This window comes from Oncorhynchus keta, chromosome 34 (assembly GCF_023373465.1).
Source record: "Oncorhynchus keta strain PuntledgeMale-10-30-2019 chromosome 34, Oket_V2, whole genome shotgun sequence".
NCBI lineage: Eukaryota > Metazoa > Chordata > Actinopteri > Salmoniformes > Salmonidae > Oncorhynchus > Oncorhynchus keta.
In genome coordinates, this window is record NC_068454.1 from 11,939,413 (window position 1) to 11,961,743 (window position 22,331).

Here is a 22,331-nt window from a genome sequence, read left to right on the forward strand (position 1 = left end):
CAAATACATCACGAGCAACAGTTTCCCATGCAGCTATCCTACTAGCCAGAATAAATAGACAAAAGCTCTGAATGTTGAAATCCTAGTGCATTGTTCTGTGCTAAGGAGGAGTAGTGCATGAATGGACAATTTCATATTGGAAGCGCAATGGGGCTGCATTTGGCAACATGATGTTTCCACAAAATGCCAACAATGTTTGGCTACAGACAAATGTTTCCACCTTTCGATTGGTCCACAGCGTCTCTTTCACAACTGACTTGAAAGATCTTCATAAGCCGGGTCAGTCGACTTCAAGTCTACCTCAAGCCTGGCGCCAAGCAACAGTTTATCATTAAACAAGACATCAGGGGAGAGCGCGAACGCAGTTATGCAATCGAGATTTCCACATTTGGGAAATTCGCAGGGGTCAGCACAGTCGGAGTGCAATGGCTGAGCCTCGCCCTGGGTGAACTGCCTTCTTGATCACAGTATCTCCTTGCCAGGTAAGTATGACTTGAATACATCAGTGGAGGGCAACTCTCTCCAGTGCCAACATTTTCGGCTGACGGTAACCACTTTGTGTTCTGATAATATCACATCACATCGACCTGCGTTAAATGCCGTTTAGGAATGCACTTGCAGACAGAGTGGTGAAAAAGTAGTTTATTTTGTTTACTAGACTATATCAGTGAAGCACGAGATTCCCATCATGCAACACTGTAGAAAAAAATCACCAATGACTTTTTAATATCTTAACCTGTCTGATATCACAAATGTATGCGATATGACGAAATACAATCACATTCAGACACACACACACACACAGACAAATGCATGAAACCAATTGATTTATTATCGATAACATCTCACATTCTCTTGTGCTTTTGATTTACTCCGTAAAAGAAGGGTTCTAATTCCACCATGGAAAACACAGGGCCATCAGACATCAGTCCAGTTCCACTGCTCACCAGCATGATTTCCTTTGATCATTTGAACAGGGCGAAGGAGTACCAAGCACACACAAGCTGCATTCAGTAACGATATTCTTATTTGTCTCATAAATCAAAGGCTCCCTGACAGCACAAGGAACTTTGATCGTAATAAATTCAGCATCAAATGCTTACTACAAAGCAGTGTTGCTGATGAAATAATGCAAGAGCACACCCTAGTGGACAAAAAGCTTGCAGCACCTGGTATTCCCAGGCAGTCTCCCATCCAAGTACTAACCAGGCCCGATCCTGCTTAGTTTCCGAGATCAGACGAGATCGGGCGTATTCAGGCTGGTATGGCCGTAAGCAAAGGAACAAGTCTTGGTACGCCATTTAAAGTCAAAGTGAGTCTGATAAACAGACATTGCATTTTCACCAATTAGACAAGCAGCTTGAACTTTGGGTCACGCAAAAAGTGGAAGAAATTACATATGCTGTAGCCATCACTTTTTAGCACAGATAGTTGGACGAAATACAAACAAACCTTGCTAACATTTGAAAGCGAGGGCACATATTTCAGCCTTGTGAGAAAAAACGGACAAATACAATGACTCCTGACAAATACATCACGAGCAACAGTTTCCCATGCAGCTATCCTACTAGCCAGAATAAATAGACAAAAGCTCTGAATGTTGAAATCCTAGTGCATTGTTCTGTGCTAAGGAGGAGTAGTGCATGAATGGACAATTTCATATTGGAAGCGCAATGGGGCTGCATTTGGCAACATGATGTTTCCACAAAATGCCAACAATGTTTGGCTACAGACAAATGTTTCCACCTTTCGATTGGTCCACAGCGTCTCTTTCACAACTGACTTGAAAGATCTTCATAAGCCCGGGTCAGTCGACTTCAAGTCTACCTCAAGCCTGGCGCCAAGCAACAGTTTATCATTAAACAAGACATCAGGGGAGAGCGCGAACGCAGTCCCCCACTACCATAAATTATGCAATCGAGATTTCCACATTTGGGAAATTCGCAGGGGTCAGCACAGTCGGAGTGCAATGGCTGAGCCTCGCCCTGGGTGAACTGCCTTCTTGATCACAGTATCTCCCTTGCCAGGTAAGTATGACTTGAATACATCAGTGGAGGGCAACTCTCTCCAGTGCCAACATTTTCGGCTGACGGTAACCACTTTGTGTTCTGATAATATCACATCACATCGACCTGCGTTAAATGCCGTTTAGGAATGCACTTGCAGACAGAGTGGTGAAAACGTAGTTTATTTTGTTTACTAGACTATATCAGTGAAGCACGAGATTCCCATCATGCAACACTGTAGAAAAAAATCACCAATGACTTTTTAATATCTTAACCTGTCTGATATCACAAATGTATGCGATATGACGAAATACAATCACATTCAGACACACACACACACACAGACAAATGCATGAAACCAATTGATTTATTATCGATAACATCTCACATTCTCTTGTGCTTTTGATTTACTCCGTAAAAGAAGGGTTCTAATTCCACCATGGAAAACACAGGGCCATCAGACATCAGTCCAGTTCCACTGCTCACCAGCATGATTTCCTTTGATCATTTGAACAGGGCGAAGGAGTACCAAGCACACACAAGCTGCATTCAGTAACGATATTCTTATTTGTCTCATAAATCAAAGGCTCCCTGACAGCACAAGGAACTTTGATCGTAATAAATTCAGCATCAAATGCTTACTACAAAGCAGTGTTGCTGATGAAATAATGCAAGAGCACACCCTAGTGGACAAAAAGCTTGCAGCACCTGGTATTCCCAGGCAGTCTCCCATCCAAGTACTAACCAGGCCCGATCCTGCTTAGTTTCCGAGATCAGACGAGATCGGGCGTATTCAGGCTGGTATGGCCGTAAGCAAAGGAACAAGTCTTGGTACGCCATTTAAAGTCAAAGTGAGTCTGATAAACAGACATTGCATTTTCACCAATTAGACAAGCAGCTTGAACTTTGGGTCACGCAAAAAGTGGAAGAAATTACATATGCTGTAGCCATCACTTTTTAGCACAGATAGTTGGACGAAATACAAACAAACCTTGCTAACATTTGAAAGCGAGGGCACATATTTCAGCCTTGTGAGAAAAAACGGACAAATACAATGACTCCTGACAAATACATCACGAGCAACAGTTTCCCATGCAGCTATCCTACTAGCCAGAATAAATAGACAAAAGCTCTGAATGTTGAAATCCTAGTGCATTGTTCTGTGCTAAGGAGGAGTAGTGCATGAATGGACAATTTCATATTGGAAGCGCAATGGGGCTGCATTTGGCAACATGATGTTTCCACAAAATGCCAACAATGTTTGGCTACAGACAAATGTTTCCACCTTTCGATTGGTCCACAGCGTCTCTTTCACAACTGACTTGAAAGATCTTCATACGCCCGGTCAGTCGACTTCAAGTCTACCTCAAGCCTGGCGCCAAGCAACAGTTTATCATTAAACAAGACATCAGGGGAGAGCGCGAACGCAGTTATGCAATCGAGATTTCCACATTTGGGAAATTCGCAGGGGTCAGCACAGTCGGAGTGCAATGGCTGAGCCTCGCCCTGGGTGAACTGCCTTCTTGATCACAGTATCTCCCTTGCCAGGTAAGTATGACTTGAATACATCAGTGGAGGGCAACTCTCTCCAGTGCCAACATTTTCGGCTGACGGTAACCACTTTGTGTTCTGATAATATCACATCACATCGACCTGCGTTAAATGCCGTTTAGGAATGCACTTGCAGACAGAGTGGTGAAAACGTAGTTTATTTTGTTTACTAGACTATATCAGTGAAGCACGAGATTCCCATCATGCAACACTGTAGAAAAAAAAATCACCAATGACTTTTTAATATCTTAACCTGTCTGATATCACAAATGTATGCGATATGACGAAATACAATCACATTCAGACACACACACACACACAGACAAATGCATGAAACCAATTGATTTATTATCGATAACATCTCACATTCTCTTGTGCTTTTGATTTACTCCGTAAAAGAAGGGTTCTAATTCCACCATGGAAAACACAGGGCCATCAGACATCAGTCCAGTTCCACTGCTCACCAGCATGATTTCCTTTGATCATTTGAACAGGGCGAAGGAGTACCAAGCACACACAAGCTGCATTCAGTAACGATATTCTTATTTGTCTCATAAATCAAAGGCTCCCTGACAGCACAAGGAACTTTGATCGTAATAAATTCAGCATCAAATGCTTACTACAAAGCAGTGTTGCTGATGAAATAATGCAAGAGCACACCCTAGTGGACAAAAAGCTTGCAGCACCTGGTATTCCCAGGCAGTCTCCCATCCAAGTACTAACCAGGCCCGATCCTGCTTAGTTTCCGAGATCAGACGAGATCGGGCGTATTCAGGCTGGTATGGCCGTAAGCAAAGGAACAAGTCTTGGTACGCCATTTAAAGTCAAAGTGAGTCTGATAAACAGACATTGCATTTTCACCAATTAGACAAGCAGCTTGAACTTTGGGTCACGCAAAAAGTGGAAGAAATTACATATGCTGTAGCCATCACTTTTTAGCACAGATAGTTGGACGAAATACAAACAAACCTTGCTAACATTTGAAAGCGAGGGCACATATTTCAGCCTTGTGAAAAAAACGGACAAATACAATGACTCCTGACAAATACATCACGAGCAACAGTTTCCCATGCAGCTATCCTACTAGCCAGAATAAATAGACAAAAGCTCTGAATGTTGAAATCCTAGTGCATTGTTCTGTGCTAAGGAGGAGTAGTGCATGAATGGACAATTTCATATTGGAAGCGCAATGGGGCTGCATTTGGCAACATGATGTTTCCACAAAATGCCAACAATGTTTGGCTACAGACAAATGTTTCCACCTTTCGATTGGTCCACAGCGTCTCTTTCACAACTGACTTGAAAGATCTTCATACGCCCGGTCAGTCGACTTCAAGTCTACCTCAAGCCTGGCGCCAAGCAACAGTTTATCATTAAACAAGACATCAGGGGAGAGCGCGAACGCAGTCCCCCACTACCATAAATTATGCAATCGAGATTTCCACATTTGGGAAATTCGCAGGGGTCAGCACAGTCGGAGTGCAATGGCTGAGCCTCGCCCTGGGTGAACTGCCTTCTTGATCACAGTATCTCCCTTGCCAGGTAAGTATGACTTGAATACATCAGTGGAGGGCAACTCTCTCCAGTGCCAACATTTTCGGCTGACGGTAACCACTTTGTGTTCTGATAATATCACATCACATCGACCTGCGTTAAATGCCGTTTAGGAATGCACTTGCAGACAGAGTGGTGAAAACGTAGTTTATTTTGTTTACTAGACTATATCAGTGAAGCACGAGATTCCCATCATGCAACACTGTAGAAAAAAAAATCACCAATGACTTTTTAATATCTTAACCTGTCTGATATCACAAATGTATGCGATATGACGAAATACAATCACATTCAGACACACACACACACACAGACAAATGCATGAAACCAATTGATTTATTATCGATAACATCTCACATTCTCTTGTGCTTTTGATTTACTCCGTAAAAGAAGGGTTCTAATTCCACCATGGAAAACACAGGGCCATCAGACATCAGTCCAGTTCCACTGCTCACCAGCATGATTTCCTTTGATCATTTGAACAGGGCGAAGGAGTACCAAGCACACACAAGCTGCATTCAGTAACGATATTCTTATTTGTCTCATAAATCAAAGGCTCCCTGACAGCACAAGGAACTTTGATCGTAATAAATTCAGCATCAAATGCTTACTACAAAGCAGTGTTGCTGATGAAATAATGCAAGAGCACACCCTAGTGGACAAAAAGCTTGCAGCACCTGGTATTCCCAGGCAGTCTCCCATCCAAGTACTAACCAGGCCCGATCCTGCTTAGTTTCCGAGATCAGACGAGATCGGGCGTATTCAGGCTGGTATGGCCGTAAGCAAAGGAACAAGTCTTGGTACGCCATTTAAAGTCAAAGTGAGTCTGATAAACAGACATTGCATTTTCACCAATTAGACAAGCAGCTTGAACTTTGGGTCACGCAAAAAGTGGAAGAAATTACATATGCTGTAGCCATCACTTTTTAGCACAGATAGTTGGACGAAATACAAACAAACCTTGCTAACATTTGAAAGCGAGGGCACATATTTCAGCCTTGTGAGAAAAAACGGACAAATACAATGACTCCTGACAAATACATCACGAGCAACAGTTTCCCATGCAGCTATCCTACTAGCCAGAATAAATAGACAAAAGCTCTGAATGTTGAAATCCTAGTGCATTGTTCTGTGCTAAGGAGGAGTAGTGCATGAATGGACAATTTCATATTGGAAGCGCAATGGGGCTGCATTTGGCAACATGATGTTTCCACAAAATGCCAACAATGTTTGGCTACAGACAAATGTTTCCACCTTTCGATTGGTCCACAGCGTCTCTTTCACAACTGACTTGAAAGATCTTCATACGCCCGGTCAGTCGACTTCAAGTCTACCTCAAGCCTGGCGCCAAGCAACAGTTTATCATTAAACAAGACATCAGGGGAGAGCGAACGCAGTCCCCACTACCATAAATTATGCAATCGAGATTTCCACATTTGGGAAATTCGCAGGGGTCAGCACAGTCGGAGTGCAATGGCTGAGCCTCGCCCTGGGTGAACTGCCTTCTTGATCACAGTATCTCCCTTGCCAGGTAAGTATGACTTGAATACATCAGTGGAGGGCAACTCTCTCCAGTGCCAACATTTTCGGCTGACGGTAACCACTTTGTGTTCTGATAATATCACATCACATCGACCTGCGTTAAATGCCGTTTAGGAATGTACTTGCAGACAGAGTGGTGAAAACGTAGTTTATTTTGTTTACTAGACTATATCAGTGAAGCACGAGATTCCTATCATGCAACACTGTAGAAAAAAAATCACCAATGACTTTTTAATATCTTAACCTGTCTGATATCACAAATGTATGCGATATGACGAAATACAATCACATTCAGACACACACACACACACAGACAAATGCATGAAACCAATTGATTTATTATCGATAACATCTCACATTCTCTTGTGCTTTTGATTTACTCCGTAAAAGAAGGGTTCTAATTCCACCATGGAAAACACAGGGCCATCAGACATCAGTCCAGTTCCACTGCTCACCAGCATGATTTCCTTTGATCATTTGAACAGGGCGAAGGAGTACCAAGCACACACAAGCTGCATTCAGTAACGATATTCTTATTTGTCTCATAAATCAAAGGCTCCCTGACAGCACAAGGAACTTTGATCGTAATAAATTCAGCATCAAATGCTTACTACAAAGCAGTGTTGCTGATGAAATAATGCAAGAGCACACCCTAGTGGACAAAAGCTTGCAGCACCTGGTATTCCCAGGCAGTCTCCCATCCAAGTACTAACCAGGCCCGATCCTGCTTAGTTTCCGAGATCAGACAAGATCGGGCGTATTCAGGCTGGTATGGCCGTAAGCAAAGGAACAAGTCTTGGTACGCCATTTAAAGTCAAAGTGAGTCTGATAAACAGACATTGCATTTTCACCAATTAGACAAGCAGCTTGAACTTTGGGTCACGCAAAAAGTGGAAGAAATTACATATGCTGTAGCCATCACTTTTTAGCACAGATAGTTGGACGAAATACAAACAAACCTTGCTAACATTTGAAAGCGAGGGCACATATTTCAGCCTTGTGAGAAAAAACGGACAAATACAATGACTCCTGACAAATACATCACGAGCAACAGTTTCCCATGCAGCTATCCTACTAGCCAGAATAAATAGACAAAAGCTCTGAATGTTGAAATCCTAGTGCATTGTTCTGTGCTAAGGAGGAGTAGTGCATGAATGGACAATTTCATATTGGAAGCGCAATGGGGCTGCATTTGGCAACATGATGTTTCCACAAAATGCCAACAATGTTTGGCTACAGACAAATGTTTCCACCTTTCGATTGGTCCACAGCGTCTCTACCTCAAGCCTGGCGCCAAGCAACAGTTTATCATTAAACAAGACATCAGGGGAGAGCGCGAACGCAGTCCCCCACTACCATAAATTATGCAATCGAGATTTCCACATTTGGGAAATTCGCAGGGGTCAGCACAGTCGGAGTGCAATGGCTGAGCCTCGCCCTGGGTGAACTGCCTTCTTGATCACAGTATCTCCCTTGCCAGGTAAGTATGACTTGAATACATCAGTGGAGGGCAACTCTCTCCAGTGCCAACATTTTCGGCTGACGGTAACCACTTTGTGTTCTGATAATATCACATCACATCGACCTGCGTTAAATGCCGTTTAGGAATGTACTTGCAGACAGAGTGGTGAAAACGTAGTTTATTTTGTTTACTAGACTATATCAGTGAAGCACGAGATTCCTATCATGCAACACTGTAGAAAAAAAATCACCAATGACTTTTTTTTTTTTAATATCTTAACCTGTCTGATATCACAAATGTATGCGATATGACGAAATACAATCACATTCAGACACACACACACACACAGACAAATGCATGAAACCAATTGATTTATTATCGATAACATCTCACATTCTCTTGTGCTTTTGATTTACTCCGTAAAAGAAGGGTTCTAATTCCACCATGGAAAACACAGGGCCATCAGACATCAGTCCAGTTCCACTGCTCACCAGCATGATTTCCTTTGATCATTTGAACAGGGCGAAGGAGTACCAAGCACACACAAGCTGCATTCAGTAACGATATTCTTATTTGTCTCATAAATCAAAGGCTCCCTGACAGCACAAGGAACTTTGATCGTAATAAATTCAGCATCAAATGCTTACTACAAAGCAGTGTTGCTGATGAAATAATGCAAGAGCACACCCTAGTGGACAAAAGCTTGCAGCACCTGGTATTCCCAGGCAGTCTCCCATCCAAGTACTAACCAGGCCCGATCCTGCTTAGTTTCCGAGATCAGACGAGATCGGGCGTATTCAGGCTGGTATGGCCGTAAGCAAAGGAACAAGTCTTGGTACGCCATTTAAAGTCAAAGTGAGTCTGATAAACAGACATTGCATTTTCACCAATTAGACAAGCAGCTTGAACTTTGGGTCACACAAAAAGTGGAAGAAATTACATATGCTGTAGCCATCACTTTTTAGCACAGATAGTTGGACGAAATACAAACAAACCTTGCTAACATTTGAAAGCGAGGGCACATATTTCAGCCTTGTGAGAAAAACGGACAAATACAATGACTCCTGACAAATACATCACGAGCAACAGTTTCCCATGCAGCTATCCTACTAGCCAGAATAAATAGACAAAAGCTCTGAATGTTGAAATCCTAGTGCATTGTTCTGTGCTAAGGAGGAGTAGTGCATGAATGGACAATTTCATATTGGAAGCGCAATGGGGCTGCATTTGGCAACATGATGTTTCCACAAAATGCCAACAATGTTTGGCTACAGACAAATGTTTCCACCTTTCGATTGGTCCACAGCGTCTCTTTCACAACTGACTTGATTAGAAAGATTTTCATACGCCCGGTCAGTCGACTTCAAGTCTACCTCAAGCCTGGCGCCAAGCAACAGTTTATCATTAAACAAGACATCAGGGGAGAGCGCGAACGCAGTTATGCAATCGAGATTTCCACATTTGGGAAATTCGCAGGGGTCAGCACAGTCGGAGTGCAATGGCTGAGCCTCGCCCTGGGTGAACTGCCTTCTTGATCACAGTATCTCCCTTGCCAGGTAAGTATGACTTGAATACATCAGTGGAGGGCAACTCTCTCCAGTGCCAACATTTTCGGCTGACGGTAACCACTTTGTGTTCTGATAATATCACATCACATCGACCTGCGTTAAATGCCGTTTAGGAATGCACTTGCAGACAGAGTGGTGAAAACGTAGTTTATTTTGTTTACTAGACTATATCAGTGAAGCACGAGATTCCCATCATGCAACACTGTAGAAAAAAATCACCAATGACTTTTTAATATCTTAACCTGTCTGATATCACAAATGTATGCGATATGACGAAATACAATCACATTCAGACACACACACACACACAGACAAATGCATGAAACCAATTGATTTATTATCGATAACATCTCACATTCTCTTGTGCTTTTGATTTACTCCGTAAAAGAAGGGTTCTAATTCCACCATGGAAAACACAGGGCCATCAGACATCAGTCCAGTTCCACTGCTCACCAGCATGATTTCCTTTGATCATTTGAACAGGGCGAAGGAGTACCAAGCACACACAAGCTGCATTCAGTAACGATATTCTTATTTGTCTCATAAATCAAAGGCTCCCTGACAGCACAAGGAACTTTGATCGTAATAAATTCAGCATCAAATGCTTACTACAAAGCAGTGTTGCTGATGAAATAATGCAAGAGCACACCCTAGTGGACAAAAAGCTTGCAGCACCTGGTATTCCCAGGCAGTCTCCCATCCAAGTACTAACCAGGCCCGATCCTGCTTAGTTTCCGAGATCAGACGAGATCGGGCGTATTCAGGCTGGTATGGCCGTAAGCAAAGGAACAAGTCTTGGTACGCCATTTAAAGTCAAAGTGAGTCTGATAAACAGACATTGCATTTTCACCAATTAGACAAGCAGCTTGAACTTTGGGTCACGCAAAAAGTGGAAGAAATTACATATGCTGTAGCCATCACTTTTTAGCACAGATAGTTGGACGAAATACAAACAAACCTTGCTAACATTTGAAAGCGAGGGCACATATTTCAGCCTTGTGAGAAAAAACGGACAAATACAATGACTCCTGACAAATACATCACGAGCAACAGTTTCCCATGCAGCTATCCTACTAGCCAGAATAAATAGACAAAAGCTCTGAATGTTGAAATCCTAGTGCATTGTTCTGTGCTAAGGAGGAGTAGTGCATGAATGGACAATTTCATATTGGAAGCGCAATGGGGCTGCATTTGGCAACATGATGTTTCCACAAAATGCCAACAATGTTTGGCTACAGACAAATGTTTCCACCTTTCGATTGGTCCACAGCGTCTCTTTCACAACTGACTTGAAAGATCTTCATAAGCCGGGTCAGTCGACTTCAAGTCTACCTCAAGCCTGGCGCCAAGCAACAGTTTATCATTAAACAAGACATCAGGGGAGAGCGCGAACGCAGTCCCCCACTACCATAAATTATGCAATCGAGATTTGCACATTTGGGAAATTCGCAGGGGTCAGCAGGGGTCAGCACAGTCGGAGTGCAATGGCTGAGCCTCGCCCTGGGTGAACTGCCTTCTTGATCACAGTATCTCCCTTGCCAGGTAAGTATGACTTGAATACATCAGTGGAGGGCAACTCTCTCCAGTGCCAACATTTTCGGCTGACGGTAACCACTTTGTGTTCTGATAATATCACATCACATCGACCTGCGTTAAATGCCGTTTAGGAATGCACTTGCAGACAGAGTGGTGAAAACGTAGTTTATTTTGTTTACTAGACTATATCAGTGAAGCACGAGATTCCCATCATGCAACACTGTAGAAAAAAATCACCAATGACTTTTTAATATCTTAACCTGTCTGATATCACAAATGTATGCGATATGACGAAATACAATCACATTCAGACACACACACACACACAGACAAATGCATGAAACCAATTGATTTATTATCGATAACATCTCACATTCTCTTGTGCTTTTGATTTACTCCGTAAAAGAAGGGTTCTAATTCCACCATGGAAAACACAGGGCCATCAGACATCAGTCCAGTTCCACTGCTCACCAGCATGATTTCCTTTGATCATTTGAACAGGGCGAAGGAGTACCAAGCACACACAAGCTGCATTCAGTAACGATATTCTTATTTGTCTCATAAATCAAAGGCTCCCTGACAGCACAAGGAACTTTGATCGTAATAAATTCAGCATCAAATGCTTACTACAAAGCAGTGTTGCTGATGAAATAATGCAAGAGCACACCCTAGTGGACAAAAAGCTTGCAGCACCTGGTATTCCCAGGCAGTCTCCCATCCAAGTACTAACCAGGCCCGATCCTGCTTAGTTTCCGAGATCAGACGAGATCGGGCGTATTCAGGCTGGTATGGCCGTAAGCAAAGGAACAAGTCTTGGTACGCCATTTAAAGTCAAAGTGAGTCTGATAAACAGACATTGCATTTTCACCAATTAGACAAGCAGCTTGAACTTTGGGTCACGCAAAAAGTGGAAGAAATTACATATGCTGTAGCCATCACTTTTTAGCACAGATAGTTGGACGAAATACAAACAAACCTTGCTAACATTTGAAAGCGAGGGCACATATTTCAGCCTTGTGAAAAAACGGACAAATACAATGACTCCTGACAAATACATCACGAGCAACAGTTTCCCATGCAGCTATCCTACTAGCCAGAATAAATAGACAAAAGCTCTGAATGTTGAAATCCTAGTGCATTGTTCTGTGCTAAGGAGGAGTAGTGCATGAATGGACAATTTCATATTGGAAGCGCAATGGGGCTGCATTTGGCAACATGATGTTTCCACAAAATACCAACAATGTTTGGCTACAGACAAATGTTTCCACCTTTCGATTGGTCCACAGCGTCTCTTTCACAACTGACTTGAAAGATTTTCATACGCCCGGTCAGTCGACTTCAAGTCTACCTCAAGCCTGGCGCCAAGCAACAGTTTATCATTAAACAAGACATCAGGGAGAGCGCGAACGCAGTCCCCACTACCATAAATTATGCAATCGAGATTCCACATTTGGGAAATTCGCAGCTGTCAGCACAGTCGGAGTGCAATGGCTGAGCCTCGCCCTGGGTGAACTGCCTTCTTGATTACAGTATCTCCCTTGCCAGGTAAGTATGACTTGAATACATCAGTGGAGGGCAACTCTCTCCAGTGCCAACATTTTCGGCTGACGGTAACCACTTTGTGTTCTGATAATATCACATCACATCGACCTGCGTTAAATGCCGTTTAGGAATGCACTTGCAGACAGAGTGGTGAAAAGTAGTTTATTTTGTTTACTAGACTATATCAGTGAAGCACGAGATTCCCATCATGCAACACTGTAGAAAAAAATCACCAATGACTTTTTAATATCTTAACCTGTCTGATATCACAAATGTATGCGATATGACGAAATACAATCACATTCAGACACACACACACACACACAGACAAATGCATGAAACCAATTGATTTATTATCGATAACATCTCACATTCTCTTGTGCTTTTGATTTACTCCGTAAAAGAAGGGTTCTAATTCCACCATGGAAAACACAGGGCCATCAGACATCAGTCCAGTTCCACTGCTCACCAGCATGATTTCCTTTGATCATTTGAACAGGGCGAAGGAGTACCAATCACCAATGACTTTTTAATATTGTGAGAATATGGCTGCAGTATCAGCACCCATATATGTGAAGCCTGCTGAAGCCGAGGGAGGGATAATAGAGGTAGAAAAAGCCTGCTGAAGCCGAGGGAGGGATAATAGAGGTAGAAAAAGCCTGCTGAAGCCGAGGGAGGGATAATAGAGGTAGAAAAAGCCTGCTGAAGCCGAGGGAGGGATAATAGAGGTAGAAAAAGCCTGCTGAAGCCGAGGGAGGGATAATAGAGGTAGAAAAAGCCTGCTGAAGCCGAGGGAGGGATAATAGAGGTAGAAAAAGCCTGCTGAAGCCGAGGGAGGGATAATAGAGGTAGAAAAAGCCTGCTGAAGCCGAGGGAGGGATAATAGAGGTAGAAAAAGCCTGCTGAAGCCGAGGGAGGGATAATAGAGGTAGAAAAAGCCTGCTGAAGCCGAGGGAGGGATAATAGAGGTAGAAAAAGCCTGCTGAAGCCGAGGGAGGGATAATAGAGGTAGAAAAAGCCTACTGAAGCCGAGGGAGGGATAATAGAGGTAGAAAAAGCCTGCTGAAGCCGAGGGAGGGATAATAGAGGTAGAAAAAGCCTGCTGAAGCCGAGGGAGGGATAATAGAGGTAGAAAAAGCCTGCTGAAGCCGAGGGAGGGATAATAGAGGTAGAAAAAGCCTGCTGAAGCCGAGGGAGGGATTATAGAGGTAGAAAAAGCCTGCTGAAGCCGAGGGAGGGATAATAGAGGTAGAAAAAGCCTGCTGAATCCGAGGGAGGGATAATAGAGGTAGAAAAAGCCTGCTGAAGCCGAGGGAGGGATAATAGAGGTAGAAAAAGCCTGCTGAAGCCGAGGGAGGGATTATAGAGGTAGAAAAAGCCTGCTGAAGCCGAGGGAGGGATAATAGAGGTAGAAAAAGCCTGCTGAAGCCAAGGGAGGGATAATAGAGGTAGAAAAAGCCTGCTGAAACAGAGGGAGGGATAATAGAGGTAGAAAAAGCCTGCTGAAGCCGAGGGGGGGATAATAGAGGTAGAAAAAGCCTGCTGAAGCCGAGGGAGGGATAATAGAGGTAGAAAAAGCCTGCTGAAGCCGAGGGAGGGATAATAGAGGTAGAAAAAGCCTGCTGAAGCCGAGGGAGGGATAATAGAGGTAGAAAAAGCCTGCTGAAGCCGAGGGAGGGATAATAGAGGTAGAAAAAGCCTGCTGAAGCCTGCCTGCTGAAGCCGAGGAGGGAGAGGTAGAAAAAGCCTGCTGAAGCCGAGGGAGGGATAGAGGTAGAAAAAGCCTGCTAGGGAGGGATAATAGAGGTAGAAAAAAAGCCTGCTGAAGCCGAGGGAGGGATAATAGAGGTAGAAAAAGCCTGCTGAAGCAGAGGGAGGGATAATAGAGGTAGAAAAAGCCTGCTGAAGCCGAGGGAGGGATAATAGAGGTAGAAAAAGCCTGCTGAAGCCGAGGGAGGGATAATACAGGGAAAAAGCCTGCTGAAACAGAGGGAGGGATAATAGAGGTAGAAAAAGCCTGCTGAAGCCGAGGGAGGGATAATAGAGGTAGAAAAAGCCTACTGAAGCCGAGGGAGGGATAATAGAGGTAGAAAAAGCCTGCTGAAGCCGAGGGAGGGATAATAGAGGTAGAAAAAGCCTGCTGAAGCCGAGGGAGGGATAATAGAGGTAGAAAAAGCCTGCTGAAGCCGAGGGAGGGATAATAGGTAGAAAAATGAAGCCGAGGGAGGGATTATAGAGGTAGAAAAAGCCTGCTGAAGCCGAGGGAGGGATAATAGAGGTAGAAAAAGCCTGCTGAATCCGAGGGGGATAATAGAGGTAGAAAAAGCCTGCTGAAGCCGAGGGAGGGATAATAGAGGGAAAAAGCCTGCTGAAGCCGAGGGAGGGATTATAGAGGTAGAAAAAGCCTGCTGAAGCCGAGGGAGGGGAGGTAGAAAAATAGGGAGGGATAATAGAGGTAGAAAAAGCCTGCTGAAGCCGAGGGAGGGATAATAGAGGTAGAAAAAGCCTGCTGAAGCGAGGGAGGGATAATAGAGGTAGAAAAAGCCTGCTGAAGCCGAGGGAGGGATAATAGAGGTAGAAAAAGCCTACTGAAGCCGAGGGAGGGATAATAGAGGTAGAAAAAGCCTGCTGAAGCCGAGGGAGGGATAATAGAGGTAGAAAAAGCCTGCTGAAGCCGAGGGAGGGATAATAGAGGTAGAAAAAGCCTGCTGAAGCCGAGGGAGGGATAATAGAGGTAGAAAAAGCCTGCTGAAGCCGAGGGAGGGATAATAGAGGTAGAAAAAGCCTGCTGAAGCCGAGGGAGGGAGAGGTAGAAAAAGCCTGCTGAATCCGAGGGAGGGATAATAGAGGTAGAAAAAGCCTGCTGAAGCCGAGGGAGGGATAATAGAGGGAGGGATTATAGAGGTAAAAAAGCCCTGAAGCTGAAAAGCCTGCTGAAGCCAAGGGAGGGATAATAGAGGTAGAAAAAGCCTGCTGAAACAGAGGGAGGGATAATAGAGGTAGAAAAAGCCTGCTGAAGCCGAGGGGGGATAATAGAGGTAGAAAAAGCCTGCTGAAGCCGAGGGAGGGATAATAGTAGAAAAGCCTGCTGAAGCCGAGGGAGGGATAAAAGCCTGCTGAAGCCGAGGGAGGGATAATAGAGGTAGAAAAAGCCTGCTGAAGCCGAGGGAGGGATAATAGAGAAAAAGCCTGCTGAAGCCGAGGGAGGGATAATAGAGGTAGAAAAAAAGCGAGGGAGGGATAATAGAGGTAGAAAAAGCCTGCTGAAGCCGAGGGAGGGATAATAGAGGTAGAAAAAGCCTGCTGAAGCCGAGGGAGGGATAATAGAGGTAGAAAAAGCCTGCTGAAGCCGAGGGAGGGATAATAGAGGTAGAAAAAGCCTGCTGAAGCCGAGGGAGGGGAGGTAGAAAAAGCCTGCTGAACAGAGGGAGGATAATAGAGGTAGAAAAGCCTGCTGAAGCCGAGGGAGGGATAATAGAGGTAGAAAAAGCCTGCTGAAGCCGAGGGAGGGATAATAGAGGTAGAAAAAGCCTGCTGAAGCCGAGGGAGGGATAATAGAGGTAGAAAAAGCCTGCCGAGGGAGGGATAATAGAGGTAGAAAAAGCCTGCTGAAGCCGAGGGAGGGATAATAGAGGTAGAAAAAGCCTGCTGAAGCCGAGGGAGGGATAATAGAGGTAGAAAAAGCCTGCTGATAGAGGTAGAAAAAGCCTGCTGAGGAGGGATAATAGAGGTAGAAAAAGCCTGCTGAAGCCGAGGGAGGGGAGGTAGAAAAATGAAAAAAAGAGGGGGATAATAGAGGTAGAAAAAAAGCCGAGGGAGGGATAATGGTAGAAAAAGCCTGCTGAAGCCGAGGGAGGGATAATAGAGGTAGAAAAAGCCTGCTGAAGCCGAGGGAGGGATAATAGAGGTAGAAAAAGCCTGCTGAAGCCGAGGGAGGGATAATAGAGGTAGAAAAATGAAGCCGAGGGAGGGATAATAGAGGTAGAAAAAGCCTGCTGAAGCCGAGGGAGGGATAATAGAGGTAGAAAAAGCCTGCTGAAGCCGAGGGAGGGATAATAGAGGTAGAAAAAGCCTGCTGAAGCCGAGGGAGGGATAATAGATAATAGAGTAGAAAAAGCCTGCTGAAGCCGAGGGAGGGATAATAGAGGTAGAAAAAGCCTGCTGAAGCCGAGGGAGGGATAATAGAGGTAGAAAAAGCCTGCTGAAGGAGGGAGGGATAATAGAGGTAGAAAAAGCCTGCTGAAGCCGAGGAGGGATAATAGAGGTAGAAAAGCCTGCTGAAGCCGAGGGAGGGATAATAGAGGTAGAAAAAGCCTGCTGAAGCCGAGGGAGGGATAATAGAGGTAGAAAAAGCCTGCTGAAGCCGAGGGAGGGATAATAGAGGTAGAAAAAGCCTGCTGAAGCCGAGGAGGGATAATAGAGGTAGAAAAGCCTGCTGAAGCCGAGGGAGGGATAATAGAGGTAGAAAAAGCCTGCTGAAGCCGAGGGAGGGAGAAAAAGCCTGCTGAAGCCGAGGGAGGGATAATAGAGGTAGAAAAAGCCTGCTGAAGCCGAGGGAGGGATAATAGAGGTAGAAAAAGCCTGCTGAAGCCGAGGGAGGGATAATAGAGGTAGAAAAAGCCTGCTGAAGCCGAGGAGGGATAATAGAGGTAGAAAAAGCCTGCTGAAGCCAAGGGAGGGATAATAGAGGTAGAAAAAGCCTGCTGAAACAGAGGGAGGGATAATAGAGGTAGAAAAAGCCTGCTGAAGCCGAGGGGGGGATAATAGAGGTAGAAAAAGCCTGCTGAAGCCGAGGGAGGGATAATAGAGGTAGAAAAAGCCTGCTGAAGCCGAGGGAGGGATAATAGAGGTAGAAAAAGCCTGCTGAAGCCGAGGGAGGGATAATAGAGGTAGAAAAAGGACAAAAGTTGAGAAAAGTGGATAAGGTGAGTCAAAAGAAAAATATAACATGTTTTAATTGTAACGAAGTGTAACACTCCCTTCAAACATCACCACCAAGATTGTAATTTAACCTAGGGGAAGATCAGAGGCGACAATCGGGTAAAAAAAAGGGATCAGATACAAAGAGAGCGAAATTAATGAGAATCCTCGCTGAGGAAACTTTGGGCTTTTAAATTAGGGCTATTTTCTGTTGTCCCGATGCCGAAGTTATGAATACAGACAATTGTAAAATGGGTCTATTTGTGGAGAATCTCATTCAGTTCCATAGCGTTGGTGGTATTGTGGTGAGCAAAGCAGTCTTACAAACTGCAGTCCAGGGTTTGGTTCCCAGCCAAGGTGTTAACTAAAAAAAAAATTCTCTGAGTTTTGGTTGTAATTAAACTAATTGTATGTTTTGCAGAGAAAGTTGTAGTCACTAGTATTGGTATAAGATATAAACTTAAATAGTTTGTTTGGTTCAAATTGAAAGACTAATACATTCAACTCAAAATAAGGATGGAGCGAATTTTGATGCAAGACGATGTCAGTTCACTAAATGATCTGTTTGAATAATGTATTGGGAATAGAGTCGTAATTAAAATGCTGAATCAAAGACGAGACAGTTATTTAAATCAATTCTAAATAATAACGAAGAGACAATTGCGATAGATTTTTGCCCATCAAAATGTTCTTATAAATTTATCGAATTGAGAGATGTTGATTGATGTTGTAAATTTTAATTCAACATTCAACAGATGTGATAAATTAGGTTTGGTTTATCAAACCCGTAATACTGTTGCTGCAGACAGCCAACAATTATTTACAATTCATTGAAAGTCGTTGCGGCTCGGCTCTAGGTTGAGCGCTTGTTGATGACATCACTCGCAGGGCACTTTTGTCGCCACGGAAATTATGTTGTGACTGGGGGTAACGGAGAAGATTGTTTGTGTCTTTTAGAAGGAAAATGCGTGCATTATTGTTTTGAGTCACTTCAGAAGTTGATCAAAATTTCAAAATACATTTTTAAAAGTAGTTGTAAGTCGTCAGGGTAGTCAGGAAGGATGCTACAAAAACTAGCAGCAGATTCGCTAGGTGGACATCATTGATTTGTGGCGTTCATTTGGACTGTATTTGGCTATGAGAAAGGGAGATCTGAATGTCTGAATCGTAAAACATAGTGATAATGGATTCTGATGGTTATTGATTCCTGGTTTGATTGTTTAAGTAACACCAATGAATTTGAGCACTGTTTCCATTATGTGGAACAATGTTAGGGTATTAATGTTGAAAAGCAACCTCTATAAGTAAAAAACAATTGCATATGTTTTGGGAAATTAGCTAGGTTGAATTTGGTTATTTGAGCTTTTCCCCTGATACATAGACATCTGTAACAGGGGCACGTTGTTTCTTGAGGAACATGCAGACTGTGTTTTGTTTTATTGAGATGTAAACATGAGTCTCTGAGTAATATTGTCATCTGAAGCATTATGGTAGGGAGTTTTTGTATAGTTAGTTTTTTGCTGATAAAAGTGTTTTGTTTATTTGGTTACTGTTTATTGTTTATTATAGGAGTTGATTTTAACATAATTAAACATTGTATTCTGGTGTGTTTAAGTAGGATTCCTTCTTCTGGGATGGATGGAAGTTATCTAAAATATGTAAGTTGGAGGAGCCATGGGAGAATGCGTTTACATTTTAATTAAATATCTGGGATTAAATTACTGATTTCTTACACTAAGAAATGTACGGCATTTGCGACAGAGGGAAAAAGTAATACATTAGATAATAATGTTATCAGGTTAATTGTATCTAAGGGTAGCATGTTCATTTAAGTATACATATACATTGACGTTGTTTAAAACTTATGATTAATGATTTGAGGTAAAGGGGAATTATCATTAGGTTTAGTTTATAGTTCACTTTTGAGTTTCTGAATCGATGTAGCATAGTGAATGCTAGTTAGGCGTTTTGTGGAGTTTTATTGTCTCTCTTTTAGATGTTTCCTGGGATTATAATCTTGGGGAGAGTGGGTGAGATTGAGGCCATAAACGAACAAATTGAAAAAGGCCTGGAAGTTTAGTTTATTCATTAAGGTTTGCAAATATACACACATAAAACATTTGTTAGGACTATTTGTTTTAGTGCAAAGGTATTTTAAAGAGGCACGCTCACATATGGAACTTTATGAGTTTTTATTTTATGAGTTTTAATTATACAAGTGATTTTTTTTATTTTAAGGATAAAGGGCTCTTTAATATGTCTAATGTGGTATGGAACATGACTATAAAAGGGTGGTATGACCTTTGACCTTATCATGGCTATCCCTTGGGGTCTGATCAGCCTCAGGGGAGAGGCTGATTTTTTGTGCATTTGGGTTACTAGTTTTAACGTAAATGAATTATAATGGAGTTTTAGTTTTGGGTTAGAATTATAGTTAGAACCGCAGATGAGAAAGTGGTTCAGGATTCGGTTTTACAACATTAGCTGTGAAGTTTTTGAATTGGCTATTATTGATTTGGTATTACAATAGAAAAAAAATCCTATTTATCATTGATAATAAATAGGGGAAGATAAGATACATTGAGGTTTGGATAGGAGATATATTAAGCCAATAGGGCAGGAAATTACATAGAAAAATAAGTTTCAGTTCTTAGGGGTGATAAATTACTGTAGATAAGGTATTCCACACTATGCAACATATATTAAATTATTGATGAAACTGATTTTACTTCATGTTATTGTCAGATAAATCAAATCAAATGTATTTATATAGCCCTTCGTACATCAGCTGAAATCTCAAAGTGCTGTTCAGAAACCCAGCCTAAAACCCCAAACAGCAAGCAATGCAGGTGTAGAAGCACGGTGGCTAGGAAAAACTCCCTAGAAAGGCCAAAACCTAGGAAGAAACCTAGAGAGGAACCAGGCTATGTGGGGTGGCCAGTTCTCTTCTGGCTGTGCCGGGTGGAGATTATAACAGAACATGGCCAAGATGTTCAAATGTTCATAAATGACCAACATGGTCCAATAATAATAAGGCAGAACAGTTTAAACTGGAGCAGCAGCATGGCCAGGTGGACTGGGGACAGCAAGGAGTCATCATGTCAGGTAGTCCTGAGGCATGGTCCTAGGGCTAAGGTCCTCCAAGAGAGAGAAAGAAAGAGAGAAAGAGAGAATTAGAGAGAGCACATTTAAATTCACACAGGACACCGAATAGGACAGGAGAAGTACTCCAGATATAACAAACTGACCCTAGCCCCCCGACACATAAACTACTGCAGAATAAATACTGGAGGCTGAGACAGGAGGGGTCAGGAGACACTGTGGCCCCATCCGAGGACACCCCTGGACAGGGCCAAACAGGAAGGATAAGACACTGTGGATCCCTGAAGGAAAGAGCTTATTAGTGTAGGAAGCATTTGATATGGTTAGCATTTGTTTTGGCTTTGTTTGATTATTAGGAGGTTTTTATTTAAATTGTATTGAATTTGAAAGGGATGTGTGGCTTCTATGATGATTTAGGATCAAGATAGATTGATAAAGGAAATGTAAGGACTTTAGAGATTGCCACTCATAGACACGTTTTTTCTAAAATCAATAATTTTATATAAAGTCAAACAGTGAGACGCTTAGTAGTATTTGAGAGATAGGAGGGAAAAGGGTTACTGTTTAAATCAATAAATATATATTTACGAAAATATAGAAGTAGCACAGATACTTCTTAAAGTAGATAAGACACTTCACAGAGAATTGGTACAGGATTGACATGAATGGACGCCCAAGGGAGAATTGGACATGTGGAAAATGAAAGGGGTGCTCCTACATGGTGATGTCAGACATAAGGATAATTTACTAATCTTACCTAAGTCATTGTTTAGAGTAGGCAAGGTTGTTACCTGGGCAGAGCCAGGTATCAAAGGGGGGATGGGTAAATTGTGTTCTAGGATAGGATGTGACCTACTGGATATTACTTTTTTTATTTTTTTTATTAGCTAACAAGTAGGTATAGAAGTTAAAGATATAATCAGATAGAACAAATGAGAAACTGTTTGTTAACCAAACCTGTATGTCCAAGATTTTATGCACTACAGGTGAATTACAGGTGAATTACAGGTGAAGTCACTCAATCCAGTCCCTGAGGCCTATGGGGGGGAACATACCAAGGACTCCTGGTGACAGCTAGCTGAAAGAGCTACCTGGATTCATATCACACTGCGGGAGGGTAAGACATAGACACTGTCGAACAATAACAGTGTTCGAGAGGAGAACTGGAATTAACAGAATTCTGGGGGCCATCTCTCGAATGAAGATTTCCTTACCTGTCATTCCATCCCTGTTTTTGTTCATAGAAGTGAAAGTGTGTCTGGCTCTTGCTAATGATGTGTTCTCTGGAAGAAGGTAGGGCTTTATGGGTGGGCTGTCCATCCTGAGCTGTCTGGTTGTGGGACCTTATTCCTGATACCCCACCATACCCCTGTCTGCGCATTATGCCCTGAATATATTCTACCATGCCCATAAATCTGCTCCTTTTATTCTTTGTTCCCAACACTCTAGGCGACCAGTTTTGATAGCCTTTAGCCGCACCCTCATACTACTCCTCCTCTGTTCCGCGGGTGATGTGGAGGTAAACCCAGGCCCTGCATGTCCCCAGGC

General features: G+C 42.9%; 12 non-coding genes and 5 pseudogenes across 12 annotated transcripts; all 17 read right to left on the reverse strand.

The window, feature by feature from the left end:
* Window positions 1–349: 349 nt before the first annotated feature.
* Window positions 350–490, reverse strand: LOC127915428 (uncharacterized; annotated as a pseudogene).
* Window positions 491–1,157: 667 nt separating this feature from the next.
* LOC127915463 (5S ribosomal RNA) lies at window positions 1,158–1,276 on the reverse strand. The gene has a single exon (XR_008091284.1). It is a non-coding gene; the product is annotated as a 5S ribosomal RNA (ribosomal RNA).
* A 595-nt stretch (window positions 1,277–1,871) lies between these two features.
* LOC127915391 (U1 spliceosomal RNA) lies at window positions 1,872–2,035 on the reverse strand. Its single transcript, XR_008091203.1, has one exon. It is a non-coding gene; the product is annotated as a U1 spliceosomal RNA (small nuclear RNA).
* Window positions 2,036–2,702: 667 nt separating this feature from the next.
* LOC127915464 (5S ribosomal RNA) lies at window positions 2,703–2,821 on the reverse strand. The gene has a single exon (XR_008091285.1). It is a non-coding gene; the product is annotated as a 5S ribosomal RNA (ribosomal RNA).
* A 599-nt stretch (window positions 2,822–3,420) lies between these two features.
* On the reverse strand, window positions 3,421–3,562 carry LOC127915423 (uncharacterized; annotated as a pseudogene).
* Window positions 3,563–4,231: 669 nt separating this feature from the next.
* Window positions 4,232–4,350, reverse strand: LOC127915466 (5S ribosomal RNA). The gene has a single exon (XR_008091286.1). It is a non-coding gene; the product is annotated as a 5S ribosomal RNA (ribosomal RNA).
* A 593-nt stretch (window positions 4,351–4,943) lies between these two features.
* On the reverse strand, window positions 4,944–5,107 carry LOC127915392 (U1 spliceosomal RNA). Its single transcript, XR_008091204.1, has one exon. It is a non-coding gene; the product is annotated as a U1 spliceosomal RNA (small nuclear RNA).
* Window positions 5,108–5,776: 669 nt separating this feature from the next.
* Window positions 5,777–5,895, reverse strand: LOC127915467 (5S ribosomal RNA). Its single transcript, XR_008091287.1, has one exon. It is a non-coding gene; the product is annotated as a 5S ribosomal RNA (ribosomal RNA).
* A 595-nt stretch (window positions 5,896–6,490) lies between these two features.
* On the reverse strand, window positions 6,491–6,650 carry LOC127915412 (U1 spliceosomal RNA). Its single transcript, XR_008091228.1, has one exon. It is a non-coding gene; the product is annotated as a U1 spliceosomal RNA (small nuclear RNA).
* A 667-nt stretch (window positions 6,651–7,317) lies between these two features.
* Window positions 7,318–7,436, reverse strand: LOC127915474 (uncharacterized; annotated as a pseudogene).
* Window positions 7,437–7,977: 541 nt separating this feature from the next.
* On the reverse strand, window positions 7,978–8,141 carry LOC127915393 (U1 spliceosomal RNA). Its single transcript, XR_008091206.1, has one exon. It is a non-coding gene; the product is annotated as a U1 spliceosomal RNA (small nuclear RNA).
* Window positions 8,142–8,815: 674 nt separating this feature from the next.
* LOC127915468 (5S ribosomal RNA) lies at window positions 8,816–8,934 on the reverse strand. Its single transcript, XR_008091288.1, has one exon. It is a non-coding gene; the product is annotated as a 5S ribosomal RNA (ribosomal RNA).
* A 603-nt stretch (window positions 8,935–9,537) lies between these two features.
* On the reverse strand, window positions 9,538–9,679 carry LOC127915424 (uncharacterized; annotated as a pseudogene).
* Window positions 9,680–10,346: 667 nt separating this feature from the next.
* On the reverse strand, window positions 10,347–10,465 carry LOC127915469 (5S ribosomal RNA). Its single transcript, XR_008091289.1, has one exon. It is a non-coding gene; the product is annotated as a 5S ribosomal RNA (ribosomal RNA).
* Window positions 10,466–11,059: 594 nt separating this feature from the next.
* On the reverse strand, window positions 11,060–11,233 carry LOC127915414 (uncharacterized; annotated as a pseudogene).
* A 667-nt stretch (window positions 11,234–11,900) lies between these two features.
* Window positions 11,901–12,019, reverse strand: LOC127915470 (5S ribosomal RNA). Its single transcript, XR_008091290.1, has one exon. It is a non-coding gene; the product is annotated as a 5S ribosomal RNA (ribosomal RNA).
* A 592-nt stretch (window positions 12,020–12,611) lies between these two features.
* Window positions 12,612–12,772, reverse strand: LOC127915420 (U1 spliceosomal RNA). Its single transcript, XR_008091237.1, has one exon. It is a non-coding gene; the product is annotated as a U1 spliceosomal RNA (small nuclear RNA).
* Window positions 12,773–22,331: the final 9,559 nt, after the last annotated feature.